The sequence below is a fragment of the Pristis pectinata genome, chromosome 3 (genome assembly GCF_009764475.1).
Source record: "Pristis pectinata isolate sPriPec2 chromosome 3, sPriPec2.1.pri, whole genome shotgun sequence".
Lineage (NCBI taxonomy): Eukaryota > Metazoa > Chordata > Chondrichthyes > Rhinopristiformes > Pristidae > Pristis > Pristis pectinata.
In genome coordinates this window covers 23,632,364-23,651,991 of record NC_067407.1, presented here as the reverse complement: position 1 = coordinate 23,651,991, position 19,628 = coordinate 23,632,364, and the positions used below count along the sequence as shown (strand labels likewise).

General features: G+C 43.1%; 1 long non-coding RNA gene and 2 other non-coding genes across 3 annotated transcripts; all 3 read right to left on the bottom strand.

Moving 5' to 3' along the window:
- Positions 1-4,089: 4,089 nt before the first annotated feature.
- LOC127568247 (uncharacterized) lies at positions 4,090-6,745 on the bottom strand. The gene is made up of 4 exons (XR_007955979.1): positions 6,628-6,745; positions 6,297-6,381; positions 5,479-5,546; positions 4,090-4,158 (listed from the first exon to the last, which is right to left on the bottom strand). It is a non-coding gene; the product is annotated as an uncharacterized LOC127568247 (long non-coding RNA).
- LOC127568986 (small nucleolar RNA SNORD55/SNORD39) lies at positions 6,456-6,533 on the bottom strand. The gene has a single exon (XR_007956118.1). It is a non-coding gene; the product is annotated as a small nucleolar RNA SNORD55/SNORD39 (small nucleolar RNA).
- A 12,512-nt stretch (positions 6,746-19,257) lies between the features above and the next one.
- LOC127568990 (small nucleolar RNA SNORA35) lies at positions 19,258-19,387 on the bottom strand. Its single transcript, XR_007956122.1, has one exon. It is a non-coding gene; the product is annotated as a small nucleolar RNA SNORA35 (small nucleolar RNA).
- Positions 19,388-19,628: the final 241 nt, after the last annotated feature.

Sequence of the window (19,628 nt, the reverse complement as noted above, 5' to 3'; positions counted from 1 at the left end):
CAAAATTAGAGTGACAGCCCTTGGTACAGTATACAATCTAATGAAAAATGGAAGAATGACATTCCATTTTCTGCTTGGGTAGCTTGCAACCCAATGGTACGAACAGTGAATTTTCCCGTTTCAGGTAACCCGCACCTCTGGTGTTCACCCACACACTCACCTATCTACCTGGTTTTCTTCTTTCTTTGTGCACCTTTCCCATCCCCTCTCCCCACCTGGTTCCATTTGCCCATCATCCCCTCCCCATCTGGTTCCACCTATCACATATCAACCACTAACCCCCCTCCTCCATTTGCAATCTTTCCTCTTCTGTCTCAGTCCCGATACAGGGTCTTGACGCGAAACATTGACTTATACCTTTTGCCTCCACTGATTCTGCTTGACCTGCTGAGTTTTTCCAGAATCCTGTTTTTCTGTAATGAAAAATGTTAATAAAGTGATTTGCCCAGATCTCAGCTCTGCATCTATACTCCAGCCTCATGTTAGCTCTTTACCTGTAAAATCAATGCTAGCTTAATTAAACTGTTCAGGGAATTCTTCTCTTCATGTGCAAAGCACTCTATATGGGATCGAAACATTTTTGCAATCAAGCACACAAATAGGCAATGACAAAAATAATCAACCTGCCTTTCCCATGGAGAAATCCGGTCATTATTACAATGATCAAGCCTGCCATTTGGTATTGGTATATTATTGTCACTTGTACTGAGGTATGGTGAAAAACTTGTCTTGCATACCGTTCGTACAGATCAATTCGTTACACAGTGCATTGAGATAGGACAGGGTAAAAACAATAACAGAATACAGAGTGAAGTGTCACAGCTACAGGGAAGTGCATTGCAGGTAGACAATAAGGTGCAAGGTCATAACAAGGTAGATTGTGAGGTCAAGAGTCCATCTCATTGTATAAGGGAACTGTTCAGGGGGTCATTTGTGAACTAAAGATCCTTCTTTGCATGCAAAATCAAAAAAAAATCCAAAGATGTTTTAGAAATACAAAGAGAGCAGAGAAAACAAAGAAATGAGGTAAAATGCAAGGAGCCTAACAAGCAGATGAACTTAAAAGAGAATTGATCGGCACATGGGAAAATGACATTGTTGCTCAGAGACATGGAAGGGCAGGACTGGCAACTCAACATTCCAGGGTATAGAATCTTCAGGCAATGACAAGGTGGGGGGACAGGGTATGTGCAAAAGATGTGATGGCATTGCAATACTCATTAAGGAGTCCATTAATGTAATGAGAGAAGACATCCTAAAAAGCTCTTCCAATTATGCATAGAGTAGGAGGAACAAAGGGAGAGAAATCACATTACTGGAAGTATGTTATAGGCCTCTGAACAGTCAGCAGAAACATATATAAATTACAGAAAAATGCAAGAGTAATAGAATTATAGAGGTAGGGGATGTCAATGGCCCCAGATTTAACCAGGATCACCCTAGGGTGAAAGAGTTATAGAGGGGTGGAATTTTTAGAGAGCTTTTTAAGGCAGTACATAGATGTTCCTTATTAGAAAAACAGCAGTACTGGACCTAATCATAGGAAAAGTATCCAGATCTGTAGTTGAAGTGTCAATGGAAGAGCATTTCAGCAATAGTGACTATAACTCAAAAGTTAGGAAAAAATTTCAAGGTAGTTGTGATAAAGATGGTTTGGAAATTAGTAGTCCTAACTTGGAGGAACACGAGATTCTGCAGATGCTGGAATCTGGAACAACACACACAAAATGCTGGAGGAACTCAGCAGGTCAGGCAGCATCTACAGAGGGATATAAAGTCATTATTTCAGGTTGAGACCCTTCATCAGAACTGGAAAGGAAGAGGGCAGAAGCCAAAATAAGTTTGAGGGAGGAGTACGTGCAGGCAGGTCATAGGCGAGTCCAGGTGAGAGGGGAAGGTAGGAGGGTGGGGTGGGGGAGAAGAAGCTGAGAGGTGATAGGTAGAAGAGGCAAAGGGCCGAAGGAGGAATCCAGTAGGGGAGGGTGGCGGACCATGGAATGAAGGGGACGTGGGGGATAGGCAGGTCATGAGGGCGGGTGAAGGGGAAAGAGGGCCACAGGAATGAGGGAAGACAAAGGAGAAAAGAGATGGGTGAGGAAGGAAGAGGGGAAGGGTTACAGGAAATTAGAAATTGATGTTGAGGCCGTCAGGTTGAAGATTACCAAGGCACAATATGAGGGGTTGTTCCTCCAACCTACATCTGGCCTCAACACGAGAGTAAAGGAGGCCACAGATAGCACATCAGTATGGAGTGGGATGTGGAATTGTCTGTGTAGCCACTTTCAAGTAACAATGTGCCTGCACCCTCAGGTCTCCCTGTCCTACAATAATCCCCAGATCATTTACTCTGCCCTGCCTTACCAAAATGCAACAACTTGCATTTATCCAAATTAAACTCATTTGTCATTCCTTGGCCCACTGAATCAAGATCCCCTTGCAGTCTGAGGTAACTCAGCAGCACAGTAGCATAGCGGTTAGCACGATGCTATTACAGCGCCAGCGATCGGGGTTTGATTCCTGTCACTGTCTGTAAGGAGTTTGTACATTCTCCCACATTGCAAAGACATACAGGTAGGTTAATTTGGGTTTAAAATGGGCAGCATGGACTCATTGGGCCAGAAGGACCTGCTACTATGCTCTAAATAAAATTTTAAAAAATTTAACTTTCTTCACTGCCCTCTATAACCAATCTTAGTGCTATGTGCATCCAAATCATTAATATAGATAGTGGCCCCAGAACTGATCCCTGTAGCACACCACCAGTCACAAGCCTCCAGTCTGAAAAATGCTCCACCCTCATGGAACAAGCTGCCAGAGGTGGTGGTAGAAGCTGGTACAATTACAACATTTAGCAGGGACATTGATAGGAAAGATTTAGAGGGATTCCAGGACCAGGCAGATAGGACCAACTCAGTTAGGCAACTTGGTTGGCATGGGCCAAAGGGCTTCTTTCTACACGATACCATTCCAGCACCGAACATGTTTAAAGAGGGAAATAGAAACCGATCAAGGACCATTTAACATCAGTGGCAGGTAAACCATCAGTCTTGAAGGACTAAAGGAGCACTCAGCATGGATGTTAAATTCCTCTCAAGAGGGTCATGAGTCAAAGAGCAGTAGAAGCAAAGGCTGAATATTTTATGGCAGAGGGACAGTTTCTGATAAGGAAGGGTGGGGGGGGGGTTGAAGGGATACCAGACCAGGTGAGAATGTGGATCAGCCACAACCTTACTGAATAGTAGACTAGAATCAAGAGGCTCATGCCTACTCTGAAATCTGTACATTTTTAGAAATGCAAATGAAATCTTTAGTCATTTAATATTCAGTGGACAAATAAGATCTTTATTAGTCATGTACATTAAAACAGTGAAATCCATCTTTTTGAATAGTGTTCTGGGGGCAGACTGACCACCCCCAAAATGTTTATTAAGCCATTTCCAAAATAGATCAGTACTAATGGTTCAACCCAACACATTGGAGGAATTCAGCAGGACAGGCAACATCTATGGAGGTAAATAGCTGACATTTCAGGTCAAGACCCTTCATCAGGACTAATGGTTCTTCAGTTTAACTCTTCTTCCCAGTGGTGAGAGCACTGTTGAGCCAAGTTAATTCTTCATGTCCAAACTGGAAGGGAAAAAATACATCACCTGTGAATACAATAAGCTAAATTCTGCAGCCAAATCACTTCCATTAGAATACTAAAGTATTTTTGATGATAAAACCATGTTTGCAGTTTTGCCATTCTCCATTCAAATTACTGACTAATGCAAAACATGCAGAAGTACAGCTCAAGGGAAACAGGTGACAATGCACCTGAAATTCCCATAACTCTCTGCCAGTTGGACCAAATGATAGCTACAGCTAGTTAAAGGTTGTCTTAGTATTTGAGCACTAGAACTGCTAACAAAATGCAAACTTGTATCAGGCAACTGTTTCCATGTCTTCAGTCTACAAAAGTAGCATCATTATTTCAGAAGCAGAACTGGATAATGGTGTCATCATTAGATCAGGAAACAGTTGATTAGCACCAAGTTATTTGAGATCAGTTACAAACACTCATTTATCTACTAACACCACTGGTACTTGCCTTGGGCACTTCTGTTCAGATAGGCCTCCACTTTGCCTTCATCTGCTACTTCACGATCATCTTCAAATCTAAGAATACAAAGACAAACAATAAGATGTACTACAATGACAGCATATGCCCAGACTACTTGCCCACTCATTAACCCTTTAAGTCTTCAGATCACTAGGTATCACCACAGATACTCAAGCAGAACTGACAGAAGTTATCATAAGACTGGGATCACTGCCAATGCAGAGTATCAGATGACAAAGAACAAACTGATGCAGGGTCTCCACCCAAAAAAATCAGCTGTCACCTTGCCTCCACAGATGTTGCTCAGGCTGCCTGGCATCCTTCCAGCAATTTATTTTTGCTCCAGATTCCAGCATTGGTTTGTTTCCCTGACTCCATGGCATTTATGTCTGATAATAGATCCAAGTAAAAATGAACCTCAGTATTCCCATTTTTGATTTTGAAGTCTTAATCAGGTCAATTGCATGCTTAATGACAATTTATAAAAGCTTTTTTGGAATTTGGTAATATCAACACAAATGTTTGAGTGGAAAATACAATAAAGTATTTGCAACATGGGGTGTATTACCTCAAGGAGCTCCAACATGTCATATAATTGAGTATGATGTGGTTTCCAACCAGGTTACCCACCAAGGGAGTTTATCAGTTATCCTACTGTAGAAAGGTATTGTTTGTCAAATCAAAAAAGTATATATTTCTTTTTCTCTGGATCTATTCCTCCCCATCTGTCTTTGACTTTGCTGCCAATTGCCCCCACCTCAATTATCTTATTTATGTGGTCACTATTTTTACCCAAGAGCCTGGAATATATATCAGCTGGATAGTTAACCACAAGGTGAGCCTTATCCAGTCTTGCCAAGTGCACATTTTGAAACCATGGGAGTGGCACAGCTAATGGAGCTGTTGCCTCACAGCTCAATCCTGACCACCAGTGGTGACTGAAATTTGCATGTTGTCCTTGTGACCATATGGATTTCCCCTGGGTAATTCAGTTTCCTCCCACATCCCAAAAGTGGGTAGGTTGGGAGGTTAATTGGCCACTGCAAATTGCACTGAATTGTAGAATCTAGGGAGAGTTGATGGGAATGTGGTGAGAATAAAATGGGTTTCAGTAGGATTAGTGTACATTTGGGTTTGCATGGACTTGCTGGGCTGAAGATCCTGTTTCCATGCTGTATCTCTACGCCCTGGAAATCTGCAGTCTCTTATGCCTCTGAGGAGGAAACTGTAGCAGATTTAAAACAATGCAGTTCATTGTTTCAACAATGAAGAAATTGGTGGGAAGCTTAGGAAGGACAAGGTAAGTGGTCTCCACCTCTCCAAGCCATGTTAAAAACCAATTCAACATACAGAATTGTAAAATTCAGTAAACATACCATGATCCCAAAACAGACATCCAATACTTCAACTTCATATTCAATTCCACCAGTTGATGTTGACAGATCTGTAAATAGGAAATTCTCTTTCAATGTCCAAAGAATATAATTTCCTTTATACCAACAGTTTAGTCAAAAAGTGAAGCAGCCTCAACTAAATGCTAAGAAACAAACTGTCAGAGGAACTCAGCAGATCAAGCAGCATCTGTGGAGGGAAATGGCTAGTCAACATTCCGGGTTCAGATGAAGGGTCTCTACACGAAATGTCGACTGTCCATTTCTCTCCACAGATGTTGCCCGACACTCCAAGGTCCTAAAGCGGTTAGTTTGTTCCAGATTGAGAAATCTACAGTCTCTTCCGTCTAAACTAAGTTGTAGTTTCTCATGAAAATTACACACCCGGCTGAAGGTCACGAGAGTCAGTCTAGCTTCAAAAGCAATATGTAAGGAAATTTAACAGCTCGATTTTAATCAGAGTAAGATTATCACTGACATAAGTGCCCTGCGATTCTTCTGAAAGTTATATACAACTTGCCTAACGACGCTAGGATTCGAGGAAACAAAACGCTACATTTAAAGTTTTTAAGCGCAACATGGTCAATTTTGTGAAACTAACTTACGCAGTAAAGGGCATAATAAACAGATAAAAAATACACACTGCATTAACATGCTTAGCAAAAAATACAACCCAAGCAGATCGGTATTTCGATTCTGCTTGCCAATACCACTTCCATAAAATAAAGTTATGTAATACAAAAGGATCTCGAGTCTTTCCTATTAAAATAAACATCAAAAATCATCAATGCAGCCACACTTACTTCATGGTTGATATCCGGACCCGCAAATCATCGCAGGTCTAACATCTATACCCATTCCAGTGTAACGCATGGCCCTCTCTGGACACTAAAATAAAACGGAATAAAAAAATTAACGTGAGCCCGGATGGAAATGCAGTCGGAGGAGAGCAGGTTGACTAACGAGTGCTCAGTTCTCCAAGGAACATCTCCATAATGTGAATTCGGGAGATTGCAGCGTGTTGTCCTCACAGACACTCGCCCCACCACGCCGTCAGTAGCCCGGCTGCAGCCTTGGGCAATGACCCGGCCCCGGGCTACGTTCGGAGCCACGCGCGCGGCCCCATTGTCTTACCCGGCACGTGGCCTGGCGAGCCCAGGGCGCCAGCAGCAGCGATACAACCATCCCGCTCCCGTAGAAAAGGCGGAACACCGCCCCGGACCCTGCTTATATAGCGCGGCGCAGACGCAAGTGAACGCTATTGGGAGACGACAGGCCTAAAATACACGTAATAATCCTTAACTACGTGATTGGCTGGAGGCAGCCCGTGGTTGAGGGCTGTGATCGTATTGGTCGCCCTTGAGCGCGCAACTATGTCTACAATGCACCAACCTAAAGGGACCTTGGACCTTGAACACCATGTGTTCTTATTCCCCACGTATCGCTTGGCCAGCTTTTCTCTGTTATTACTTTGCAAAGGGACATCTGGCTCATTGTGCATGTGCTGAAATGGTTTCAATTAATCATACTCCTGGGACATTTGTTTTTACAACAAAGTATATCCTTTGGCAGACACAAGAGACTGCAGATGCTGGAGGAACTCAGCGGGTCGGGCAGCGTTGATGGAAGGAAATGGACAGCCGATGTTTCGGATCGAGAGGCTGCCTGACCCGCTGAGTTCCTCCAGCATCTTGTGTGTTGCTCTATATCCTTTGGCGGGTGGGACCAGACGATCTTAAGTGAAGGGCAGAGTGAGATTTTTTCAATCTGGGATTACATGAGCGAATGGGGGAAGTAGTATCAAATAGGACATTCATAAGGGATAAGCAGTTTTTAGGAAAATAATTTACAGGGCTATGGGATTTTTAAAAAATTCATAAATAAACCTTATAATAAAAATATATACAAAAGAAGAAACAGTGCAAATTTTACATTCATGATCAATACATTAAGTAGTGTCAACCATAGCACCATTGCCATTTATGTGGCCCCCTGAGGTGAGACACCATTTCAGTGTTTGAGGGGCTTCCCCACCTGACTCAGCCCCTCCACGCGTGGCAGTGGAAGGAGCCTAGACTATGGTCCTTCCCACAGAGCCTTTGCATTGGCTGCACCAAGCTTCAGTGCATCCCTCAGCACGTACTCCTGCAGCCTGGAATGTGCTAGTCGGCAGCATTCCCTTGCCATGGGAAAAGAATAGAGAATTACAGATTGCCTCAAGCAGCCTGCTTTGACTCATTGAGCAAAATAACTTCCACACTTTTAACAATTCCTTTTTAAATTATTATTGAAACCACTTCCAACTCATTGGTTAAGCATCATCTGCAATGTTGTGGGGGGGGGGGGGTGTGTGGCTGAAGAAGCACAACTGATATTAGACTTAAATTGTGAGAATGAAAATAGAACAGGACAGTGCAGGAACCAGTCCTTCAGCCCATCATGATGCCAATGTAAACTAATCCCATCCGCCTACACATGGTCCATATCCCTCTTTTTCCTGCCTGTCCACGTGTCTGTCTCAATGTCTCTTGAACATCACTATCATATCTGCTTCCACCACTTCCCCAGCAGCGTCTTCCAGGCACTTACTGGGTAACTGTGTCAAAAATAAAATAGCTAGTGCATCTCCTTTAAACTCCCCCACCCCTCACCTTAAAACTATGGCCTCTAGTATTTGACCTTTCTAGCCTGGTAAATAAAAACTCTATCTACACCTCTCAAAATTTAATATACTTCTATCAGGTCACCCCTCAGCCTCTGATGCTCCAGCAAACACAATCCAAGTTTGTCCAACCTCTCCATATAACTAATATGCTCTAATCCAGGCAACATCTTTTCTTCGTACATGGAATGCACCTTCTCCAAAGCCTCCACATCCTTCCTATAGTGTGGCAACCAGAACTGCACATAATACTCCGAATGTTGCCTAACCTAAGTTTTATACAGCTGTTTTGGAAAAGTTACGATATTTTCCTTGTATTAGGGAGCATGTAGTTCAGGCACGGTAGTGTAGTGGTTAGCGTAACAGTATTACAGCGCCAGCAACCCCGGTTCAATTCCGGCCACTGTCCGTAAGGAGTTTGTACATTCTTCCTGTGTCTGAGTGGGTTTTCTCCAGGTGCTCCGGTTTCCTCCCACATTCCAAAGATGTACGGGTTAGGAAGTTGTGGGCATGCTATGTTGGTGCGGGAAGCATGGAAACACTTGCGGGCTGCCCCTAGAACACTCTACGCAAAAGATGTATTTCACTGTGCATTTCGATGTACATGTGACTAATAGATATCTTATATAAGAACTGCCCTCCAACAACTTGAAACAGTAATCAGCTTTAAAATCACAAGTTTTAAAAACATCATCCACTCTCTCCCACCCACTGTCATCTGGTTCCATAAACCACTTGCAACGCTATCCCTAACCGTTCTCCCTCCTTACTCTCCTCTCACCACCTCTTTCTCACAATCCAATATCCCCAAGACCTCTCTTCCTTACCCCTCCTTTGACCCCACACCTTATCCCAGTTCCAACCCCTGCTGTGTCTTTACCATCCCTCCTGACCTCCCGCTCTCTTGACACTGAGTGGTCAGTCCTCAGCAGAGCCCTTACTCTTGTACCTCTAGCCCAGACATTACTGAGTTCCAGGCCTGACACAACATCCAGCTCTGCTTCTGCCTCTATTTCTTTGTTAAAGAATCCTCACCTTTCACAGATGACCCCTTCTTCAGCACTCCCCTTCAAACTTGACTCCCACTCCTGGCCTTTTATTCTCGTTTGGTCATTTAATTTCCAATTGCCAACACTACACTGACTACCTTGACCTCCACTCCCCTTTGAACATGCAGGACTGCTCATTTCAGACCAATCCCGACCTCGTCATCAACTCCACAGACAAGGAGAGGCCAGATGCCAGCTTTCTGACACCTCTTCATTTCTTCCTCTGCACCATGACCCCACTAACACACCAGGTCACCATCTCCCACACTGTTAGAGATCTCCCCTCCACAGCATCCAACCCGTACTGCCCGCTTTTATCTCTTACCAGGGCGATCCATAAAGAGGACTGCCTGGTAGGCCCATTGTTTTTGCCCACTCTTGTGAACTCATTTCTTCATACCTGGACTCCATCCTGTCACCCCTTGTCCAGTCCTTTCCCACTTAGATATGGGACACCTCTCATGCCAACCATCATTTCAATAACTTCCAACTCCCTGATCCCAACCGGTTCATTTTTACCATGGACATTAGTCTCTATACACCTCCATCCCCCATCAGGAAGGTCTCAGGGTCCTTTGTTCCTTTCTCGAACACCCAACAAGTTCACCTCCACTAACACTCCCATCTGCTTGGCAGAGATTGTCCTTAGCCTCAACTTTTTATTCCTCCCAGTTTCTACAGGTCAAAGGGGTAGCCACAAGCACTCTCATGAGCCCTAGCTACACCCGTGTTTTTGTTCACTATGTGGAATAGTCCTTGTTCCAAGCCCATTCTAGCACACCTCCCTAACTCCTTCTCTGCTACATCATCGACTGCATCGCTGGTACCTCCCACACTTGTGCATGACTTGTCAATTTCATTACCTTTGTCACCAATTTCCACCCTGCCCTCAAACTCACCTGGACCATCTCTGACACATTACTTCCTTTTCTGCATCTCTCAGCTTATATTCCACTTGGTAGCTTACAGTTCAATGGTATGAACATTAAATTTTCCGATTTCAGGTAACCCATAACCCTGTTCTCCTCCCACACATGCTCACATGTCTGTTTTCTTTTCCCTTTGTTCAACTTCCCCACCCCTTCCACACCACCCATCCCCATTCCCCCCCCCGCCCCAAATCTGGTTCCACTGGTAAGGGAGTTGCATGCAAAAGCAAGATTTGCTCCCAGGTGGACAGAATCACAATGTAACTGCACTGTATAATGAATTGACCTGTACGATCGGTTTGTAAGACAAGCTTTTCACTGTACCTTGGTACAAGTGACAATAATAAACCAATACCAATACTGCTAACCAATAACACTTGAGTCCATGTGCAGACCCAGTGCCTTGGTGAAGCAGCCAGCATAATCAAAGACACCATCCATATGGGTCATTCTCTCTTCTCCCCTTTCCCATCAGGCAGAAGATACAAAAGCCTGAAAGCACGTATCACCAGGCTCAAGGACAGCTTCTATCCCGCTGTTATAAGACTATTGAACAGTTCCGTGGTATAAGATGGACGCTTGACCTCACAATCTATCTTGTTATGACCTTGCACTTTATTGTCTACCTGCACTACACTTCCTCTGTAGCTGTGACACTTTACTCTGCATTTTGTATTGTTTTCCCTTGTGCTACCTCAATGCACTGTGTAATGAATTGATCTGTATGAATGGTATGCAAGACAAGTTTTTCACTGTACCTTGGTACAAGTGAAAATAATAAACCAATTCCAATGAAGCAGCCAAGTGCAAATACTGGACCCATTTGAAACCATACAACTTTAACACCTTCTCATCACAGGCAGATCATGGGATCCAGTCAGCCCCCTATTTCACTACAGGAAACACAAATAATGAGCTGCTCCCTGCTTCTCGCCCCACTGCTCCTACTGGAAGCAGAGCTATGGATGCAAAGGAACAGGACTGTAAAGGACACAGAGTGCACCTCAATAGACCTCGAAGGAAGCACTAAAATGTTGTTAATGGTACTTTTAATAAGTATACATCCGTAATGGAAGCTGGTGTGACTGTCAGATATTTAATGGCAGGACAATTAAGGAAACAGCAGAGTATAACACATCATATGTCAGCATGGGGAAATTACAGACATTGGAAGGGATATGGATCTATGAAAAAGGATATTATAGATCAGGACTGATCAAAAGCCAGATGCAGCGAAACAGGGAGACCTCCAAATTTAAGTTATGAAAGCAGGCATGAGGTGGAAATCCTACAAAGGGATCTGACTGGTTTATCAGCCTCAAGGGCCAGGCACACTGAGACGAGAGAAGGGGGAAAGATGTCATAGAGAGGTAAAGCAGGGAAACAGGCCCTTTGGTCCATCAAATCCACACTAATCATCAATCACCATTTTATACTTATTGTACATTATTCCCAATTTTAAAAATTCTCCTTACCTTCTCATCAATGCCTTCCAGATTCTATCACTTATACACGTGAGCAGTTTACAGTGGCCTATTTACCTACCAGCCTACAGGTCTTTGGGATGTGGGAGGAAACCAGAGCACCCAGAGGAAACCCAGGTATCCGGACATTACATTGGCCTAGATGGTGGCAGAAAAAAGTGGAGACATACATTTGTGTGAGTCCTGCCACCAACCAGCTCAATGACCCTATAATGTTATCAAAAGCCAGTTACTTCAGTCTGTATGGGAGTGATTACAATGTCCTGGGCCCTTTCAGTCAAGAAGCCAACATTCAACAAGGATGTTTTTGTGACTTGACAGATTGCACAGCTCCTTCCTGCAGATTTGGCTGGGATTACTCAACCTGGAATAGTATAATGGATATCAGCAAAGGGCAACACCTTGCAGTGCATGTAACAAAATACAATGTCACCAACCTTTTGCTTCTTCCCCTCAAAACACATTCTGTTGGGCCTACACATAACACCAAGCTTAAAGGGGAGTGAATAGATGAAACTTGTGCAGACAACCACATTACTAGATTTGGGCATGATGTCCCTAAAATGCAAGAACACTTAAATTGAACTCAAAACAAAGTACAGGCACATCAGATAGCTAATGTAAATGCAGATCCATATAGGTACATGCTTTTCTAGAAGCTCGAGGACTCGGAGAGGATTTTGGCAATGGCCATTGTAACCAAATCAGCCAGAACTGTGTGAAGAGTGTACCTGCACCTTTTAACCAGTGCTGAGTTTGATCTCCCTGGGGCGGATTTCTGCATCGTCAATATAGGATGTCATAAGAAAGAACCAGCTACCAAATACAATTTAAAAGCAGAAATTTGTTCTGAAGCAGCAATGGACACAAGGATCACTTCCTTCTGAGGAAAAGCTGTATGGTCAGCGAGGAGCCAGTAAATGGTTGGAAATTGATCAAGTTATACAAGACCACGATTAGTTCATCAATGTGTATATATATTTGCTTGACATTTTATTCATATAAATTTTATTATTAATTTATATTATTTATATTTTAAAATGATAATTTGTACACACTAATATATTAACATTATAAATTAAAGCAATTTATATTATTGCATTAATATTAATATTTTTATAGGAGTTGGGAGTGAGGAAACCTTTAAAAAGGCAAATCTCATTGATTGGTTAATCAGAGGGCACTTTAAGCAATAAAAGGAAGCTCAGGTTAAGTGGAGCAGCCATTGTGAGAGTGGGCTTGTGCAAGAATGGGGGCTTTGGCTTTAGTGAGAGGAGAGACTGGTAAGTTTTGCTTTTCAACTTTACTTTTAGAGTAAGAGCAGTGGTTAAGTCAGTCAGGGTAGTGGTGTGTTCCTTCTGTAGGATGTGGGAGATCAGGGAGACACCCAGTGTCCTTGAGGACTACACCTGTGAGAAGTGTTCCCAGCTCCAGCTCCTCATTGACCGCATTAAGGAACTGGAGCTGGATGTTCTGAGGACAGTATGGGATGCTGAGAGTATTATAGATCAGAGATTCAGTGAGGTGGTCACACTTAAGGTGCAGGTGACATATAGTTAGGTGACTGCCAGGAGAGGCAAAGGGAACAGACAGACAGGGTTCCCCTGTGGCCACTCCCCTCAGCAACAAATATACCCCTTTGGATTCTGCTGGGGGGATGATCTTTCTGGGCAAAGCAGCAGCAGCCAGGTCAGTAGGACTGAAACTGGCTCTGAGGCTCAGCAGGTAAGGGAGAAGTCAGGCAGGGCAATAGTGATAGGTGACTCAATAGTTAAGGGGCCAGATAGGAGATTCTGTGGCTGCAAAAGAGATACCAGGATGGTGTGTTGCCTCCTGGGTCCAGGGTCAGGGATGTCTTGGAGTGCCTACAGAATATTCCCAAAAGGGAGGGCATGCAGTCAGAGGTCATGGTGCACATTAGCACCAATGATGTAGGTAGAAAGGGGTATGAGGTCCTGCACAGTGAATATAGGGAGCTAGTAAAGAAATTAAAGAGCAGGACCTCAAGGGATTAATCTCTGGATTACCCCCAGTGTGATGTGCTAGTGAGGATAGGAACAGAAGGTTAAAGCAGATAAATGTGTGGCTGAGGAGCTGGTGCAGGGGGCAGGGTTTCAGGATCATTAGGACCTCTTGTGAGGCAGGGGTGACCTGTACAAGAGGGACAGGTTACATCTTAACTGGAGGGAAACAAATATCCTGACAGGGAGATTTGCTGATACTAACCAGGAGGGTTTAAACTAGATTGGCAGGCATGGTAGTGTAGCGGTTAGCATAATGCTTTATAGCGTTAGCGACCCAGGTTCAAATCTGGCCACTGCCTGTAAGGAGTTTGTATGTTCTGCCTGTGTCTGTGTGGGTTTCCTCCAGGTGCTCTGGTTTCCTCCCACATTCCAAAGATGTATGGGTTAGGAAGTTGTGGGCATGCTATGCTGGTGCCATAAACATGGCAACACTTGCAGGCTGCCCCCAGACACTACGCAAAAGATGCATTTCACTGTGTTTTGATGTACATGTGACTAATAAAGATATCTTATCTTGTGGGAACCAGGTCACAGAATGAAGGGATTGAAGCAAGTTAGGTGTTGTGAGAAATTGCTGCTTAATGCTCCAGGGTTTTGATGTTAGGCAGGAAGGTAAGAGGGAGAGGGGTTGCATTACTACTCGGGAATAATCACAGCTACAGTCAGAGGGGAAGAAATGGAGGATTCATCCACTGAGTCTCTATGCATAGAACTCAAAGGAAGGTGCCATCACCCTAATGGGTTTATACTATGGATGCCCCAAATAGCTGTAGGGACACTGAGGAGCAGATATGCAGGCAGATTGTGGAAAAGAGCAAAAACAACAGGGTTATCATTGTGGGTGACTTCAACTTCCCCAACCGAGACTGGGGACTCCTTAGTGCAAGAAGTTTAGATGGGGTAGAATTTGTTAGGTGTGTCTAAGAGGGTGTCTTGAAGCAGTATGTGGATAGTCCAACTAGGGGGGAGGCTTTACTGGGTCTTGTACTGGGGAATGAGCCTGACCAGGTGACTGACCTTTCAGTGGGTGAACACTTGGGAAACAGTAATAACTCTTAAAGCTTTAAGATAGCTATAAGGTTAAGAGCAGACCTAGCAGGGAAGTATTAAATTGGGGGAAGGAAAATTATCTGGGAATCAGACAGAAGCTAGGGAGAGTTAACTGGGAAGAGCTGTTTTCAGGCAAATCCACACCTGACATGTGGAGGTTGTTTAAAGACCAGTTTTCTTCAGTAAGAAGGAAGGATGAAGATGGCCAGGTATGAGAGGTAGTTAATTTAGCCAAGAAGGAAGCATGTGTAAGGCTTAGGAAGCTGGAATCAAATAGGGCACTTGAGGACTATAAAGAAGCCAGAAGGGAACTCTCAAAAGGACTTAGGAGAGCTAGAAAGGGTCATGAAAAGTCCTTGGTGAGTAGGATTAAAGAGAATCCCAAGGCATTCTACACATACATCAAGAGCAAGAGGATAACTAGGGAGAGGGTCGGACTGCTCAAGAATAGAGAACATGTGCTTAGAGGTGGAAATGTAGGTGAGATCCTTTGCATTGGTGTACTGAGGAGAAGGATGTAGAGGTTAGTGAGATCAAAGTGGAGCATGCTAAGATGGTAGGGCATTTTGAGATTAGGAAAGAGGCAGTGTCAGGTCTCTTGAAAAACATTAAGGTGGATAAGTCCCCAGGGCCTGATGAGATATGCCCCAGGTTATTGAGAGAGGCAAGAAATGAGATTGCTTGGGCCTTGACCAAGATCTTTGTATCTCTACCAGCCACACATCTGGTGCCGGAGGACAGGCAGGTAGCTCATGTTGTTCCTTTGTTCAAGGGGAATGGGGATAATCGTGGAAATTATGGACTAGTGAGTCTCATGTCAGTGGTAGGAAAACTAATGGAGAGGATTCTTAGGGATAGGATTTATGAGCATTTGGAGAAGTGTGGTCTAATTAGGGAGAGTCAGCATGGCTTTGTGCAGGTCATGTCTGACTAATCCAATTTGAGTTTTTGAGATGAAAAAGGTAGAGCAGTGCACATTGTATGCATGGGTTTCAGTAAAGCATTTGACGAGGTCCTGCATGGTAGGCTCATCCAGAAAATTAGGATGCGTTGTGACTTGGCTGAATGAATCCAAAATTGGCTTGCCCTTAGACAGGGTAGTGGTGGATGGGTCTGCAAGGATCTGCACTGGGACCTCTGTCATTAAAATGTGGTAGGGTGGGTAAGTTTGCCGACAAAACAAAGATTGGTGGTGTTATGGATTGCATAGAAGACTGCCAAAGGATACAGTGGGATATAGATCAGTTGCAGATATGGGCAGAGAAGTGGTAGATGGAGTTTAATCCAGGCAAGTGAGGTGCTGCACTTTGGAAGATTCAACATAAAGGCAGAGTACAGTTAATGAGGATCTTTAATAGCATTGATGAACAAAGGAATCTTAGTCCAGGTACGTGGCTCCCTCAAGTGGCTGCACAGGTTGATAGGATGGTAAAGAAGGCATATGGCGTGCTTGCCTTTATTAGTTGAGGCATTGAGTTCAAGAGCCAGGAAGTTACTTTGCTGCTTTATAAAACTCTGGTTAGGCTACAATTGCATCCAATCCTGGTGGCCTCATTATAGGAAGTGTGTGGAGGCTTTGGAGAGGGTGCAGAGATGTACCAGGATGCTGCCTGGTTTAGAGGACATGTGTTATGAGGAGAGGTTGGACAAGCTGGCACTGTTTTTTCTAGAGCGGCAAAGGCTGCGGGGAGATTTGATGGTAGTTTCTAAAATCACGAGGCATAGACAGTATCCTTTTCCCAGGATTGAAATATATGGTGTTAGAAGGCACGTGTGTAAGGAGAGAAGGGGAAAGTACAAATATCCAAACAAGTGTTTTTTAAAGAGTGGGGGTCTGGAATGCACTGCCAGGGGTGGTGGTTGAGGCAGACAGCATCGGAATGTTTAAGATACACTTAGATAGGCATATGAATTATGCAGAGGAGGGATATGGTCAATGTGCGGGGAAGAGGGATTAGGTTAAATCTGAGTCATTGGTTTAATTAGTTGGGCACAACATCATGGGTCAAAGGGCACATCATTCTATGTAATATCGGGTACCAAATAACGTAACATGAACATAAGGCCTGTTGATGAGGGTTGACCAAATGTACAGAAGTAAACCATCTGAAAACATGAGACAGATGCACCATGCAGCTGAAAACAGCCAAAATAGATAACAAGTAGGCATTAGATCTAGGCAGCTCACAATGCACAAATCGACCGTGTCTCTGACTCAATGATGGATCATGGAAGGCTTCAGACCAACTACTTTGCCTTCTAGCACAAGTTATTGCTAAATGTGATGGCTGTCAGTATGGAAAACAGTATTTGTTTATGGGGATTCTCACCCTTCCCTGCACATTCACTACATTTACACTTGACACACCCACATTGGAAAACAATGCTAAAAGTTGCCTAACAAGGATTTTCAAATTGAGCATTTTTTTTGTAAGAGTAGATTTTGGGTCAAGTAACTTCATAATTACTGGTAAATGATCAAGAAAGGAAAATTTCAATTATCAAAATGGCTTGATGGTGGAAGACATAAATAATTACAATTATGAATAGCTGGGCTGCAAGCCCTGTTGCACTCCAATAGCATACCAATTTGACAAGGATCTATTCCCACTTTGCTTTCTGTCCAGTAACAAACTCAGTCCATGCCAGCACATTTATCTACATGGACTTATTAAAGGCATTTGACAAGGCCCCTCATGGTAGGTTGACCAGGAAAATTAAGATGCACAGGATTCAGAGTGAATTGGTAGTTTTCGATTCAGAATTCTCTTCTCTATAGAAGACAGGGTAATGGTGGAAGGTTGTTGTTCTGGCTGTTCTGCAGGGAACAGTGCTGGGACCTGTTTGTGATAAACATATAAATGACTTGGTAGGTGGGTGGGTAAGTTTGCAAACACAAAAACTGGTGGAGTTGCAGACAGTGAAGGTCATCAAAGGACACAGCAGGATAGAAATCAATTCAAGTTTTGGGCAGAGAAATGGCAGATGAGTTTCATCCAGGGAAGTGTGAGGTGCTGTGCTTTGAGAGGTCAAATGTAAGGGGAAAATATAGTTAACTGCAGTACCCTTAACAGCATTAACATACAGAAAAATCTTGGGGTCCAAGTCCATACCTCCCTGAAAGTAGCATCACAAATTGATAAAGGCAGCAGATGGCATGTTTGCCTTCATTACTAAGAGTAAGTTGTATTGCATTTGTATAAAACTTTGGTTAGGCCTTTACCCTTTAATAAACATGTGGGCATTAATTTTTTTTTAAATCAGTGACAGAAATTAGTCCCATTCATGATTTTCAGAATGGCACTACTTGTTAGGATGATCAGTCAATAGCTATCAGAACCTGAAATATTAATCTTTTCACTGATTGATTTCCAGCACATCTAACATTACAAGCAAGTTTAAGAGCAGTATCTGCAGCCCTGTAATACACTTGCTCAACTTGCAAGTTGAGCAGAGTCCCTTAAATCAATTCATCGCTCAAAGAATATTCCATCAGATGAGATTAAAATCTCCACTGAGCCTCAAGTCCTTTCTCTACTTTCATAGAATCCTACACCATAGAAATGGGTTCCTTTGGCCCACCTCATCCATGCCAATGAGGATGCCTACCTATGTTAATCCCATTTGTCTGCATCATTTTATGCCTTTCCTAGTATCTGTCCAAACACCTTTTAAAATATTTCTGCCTCTATACCACCTCTGGCAGTTTGTCCCAGATGATAACCACCACCCTCTGTGGGGAAAACACCCCCCAGATCTGTCACTTTCTTCCACTTCACCTTAGAAACTGTGCCCTCTAGTTCTAGACTCTGCTGTGGTAAAGACTCAATCTCTCATCTATGCCTCTTTTTAAAAAAAATCTAAGACCACCCCTCACAATCCAGTGAGAACAAACCCAGATTTATCCACACTCTACAATTACAGCTCCCCATCCCAGATAAATACCACTGAATCTTTTCTGTATCCTTTCCAATGCTACCACATCCTTTCTGCATTGTGGCAACCAGAACAGTACACAATATTTGCAGCTTAAAAATTACTCTCTTGCTAATGTCAAACACTTCAGTGGCCAAAATATGCCCCCTACTTCCATTATTTCACAAACCCTTTCTTTAACCGCATATACTTCAAGGCATAAAATAGTTCCAAAAATTCCAGTAAATAAACCCAGTTGATCATAATTTTGTTAAGCACATCTTTGCATTCTCCACTCGATGCATTCTCTAGGAAAGGAGCCCTTTTTAAAAATCGCAACTTCCCTCACATTATCTTCTCTACTTTAAGAAATGGGGTAAACTGACAGCTCCAAGTCCATTTAATATTAATTTCCTAAAATGTTTTGATATTTTGGTCTAAGCTTTTTGCTCTAATTAAGTCCTAACCAACTTAGTGTTATCAGCATTTAGTTTGTGCCCATTTAAAAAGCCAATAAGCAACATAGCTGAAGCCACTTGGTTAAATGAGCATTTAAAATCCTTGTGAACTTCCCACTTTAGATGCTTATTTGTGGATAATGCTTCTTGTAAAAAGTTAGGAGAAATGCATAAAAGGTTACCAAGTGAAAAAAGGTGTTTCCTGCCTTCGAAAAGGTGAAGCTACAAGTAAAGCTTTTCTTTCTGCAAACAGGAGTTTGATCTTGCACAAGAATGAGCCTTGGAATGCCACAGCAAAAGCACCAAGTCACTAGATTGTGCATATGAACCATCATTGTTTTATGAAACAAAGCGATATACCATGAACATTCCAGTAAGAGTGAAAACTTCTCTAATGTCCTTCCATTATACAATCAGCCTCAGTAATCTGCAATCATTTTGCAGAACCTTGGGATAAGTGGTGCAATATCTGCCATTGGACATCACCTCACCCATGAGGAGTACAAATCATGGTTCACATATTTGAAGATTGCTGTTTAGTTTTATGCAACTCTTCACCTCCAA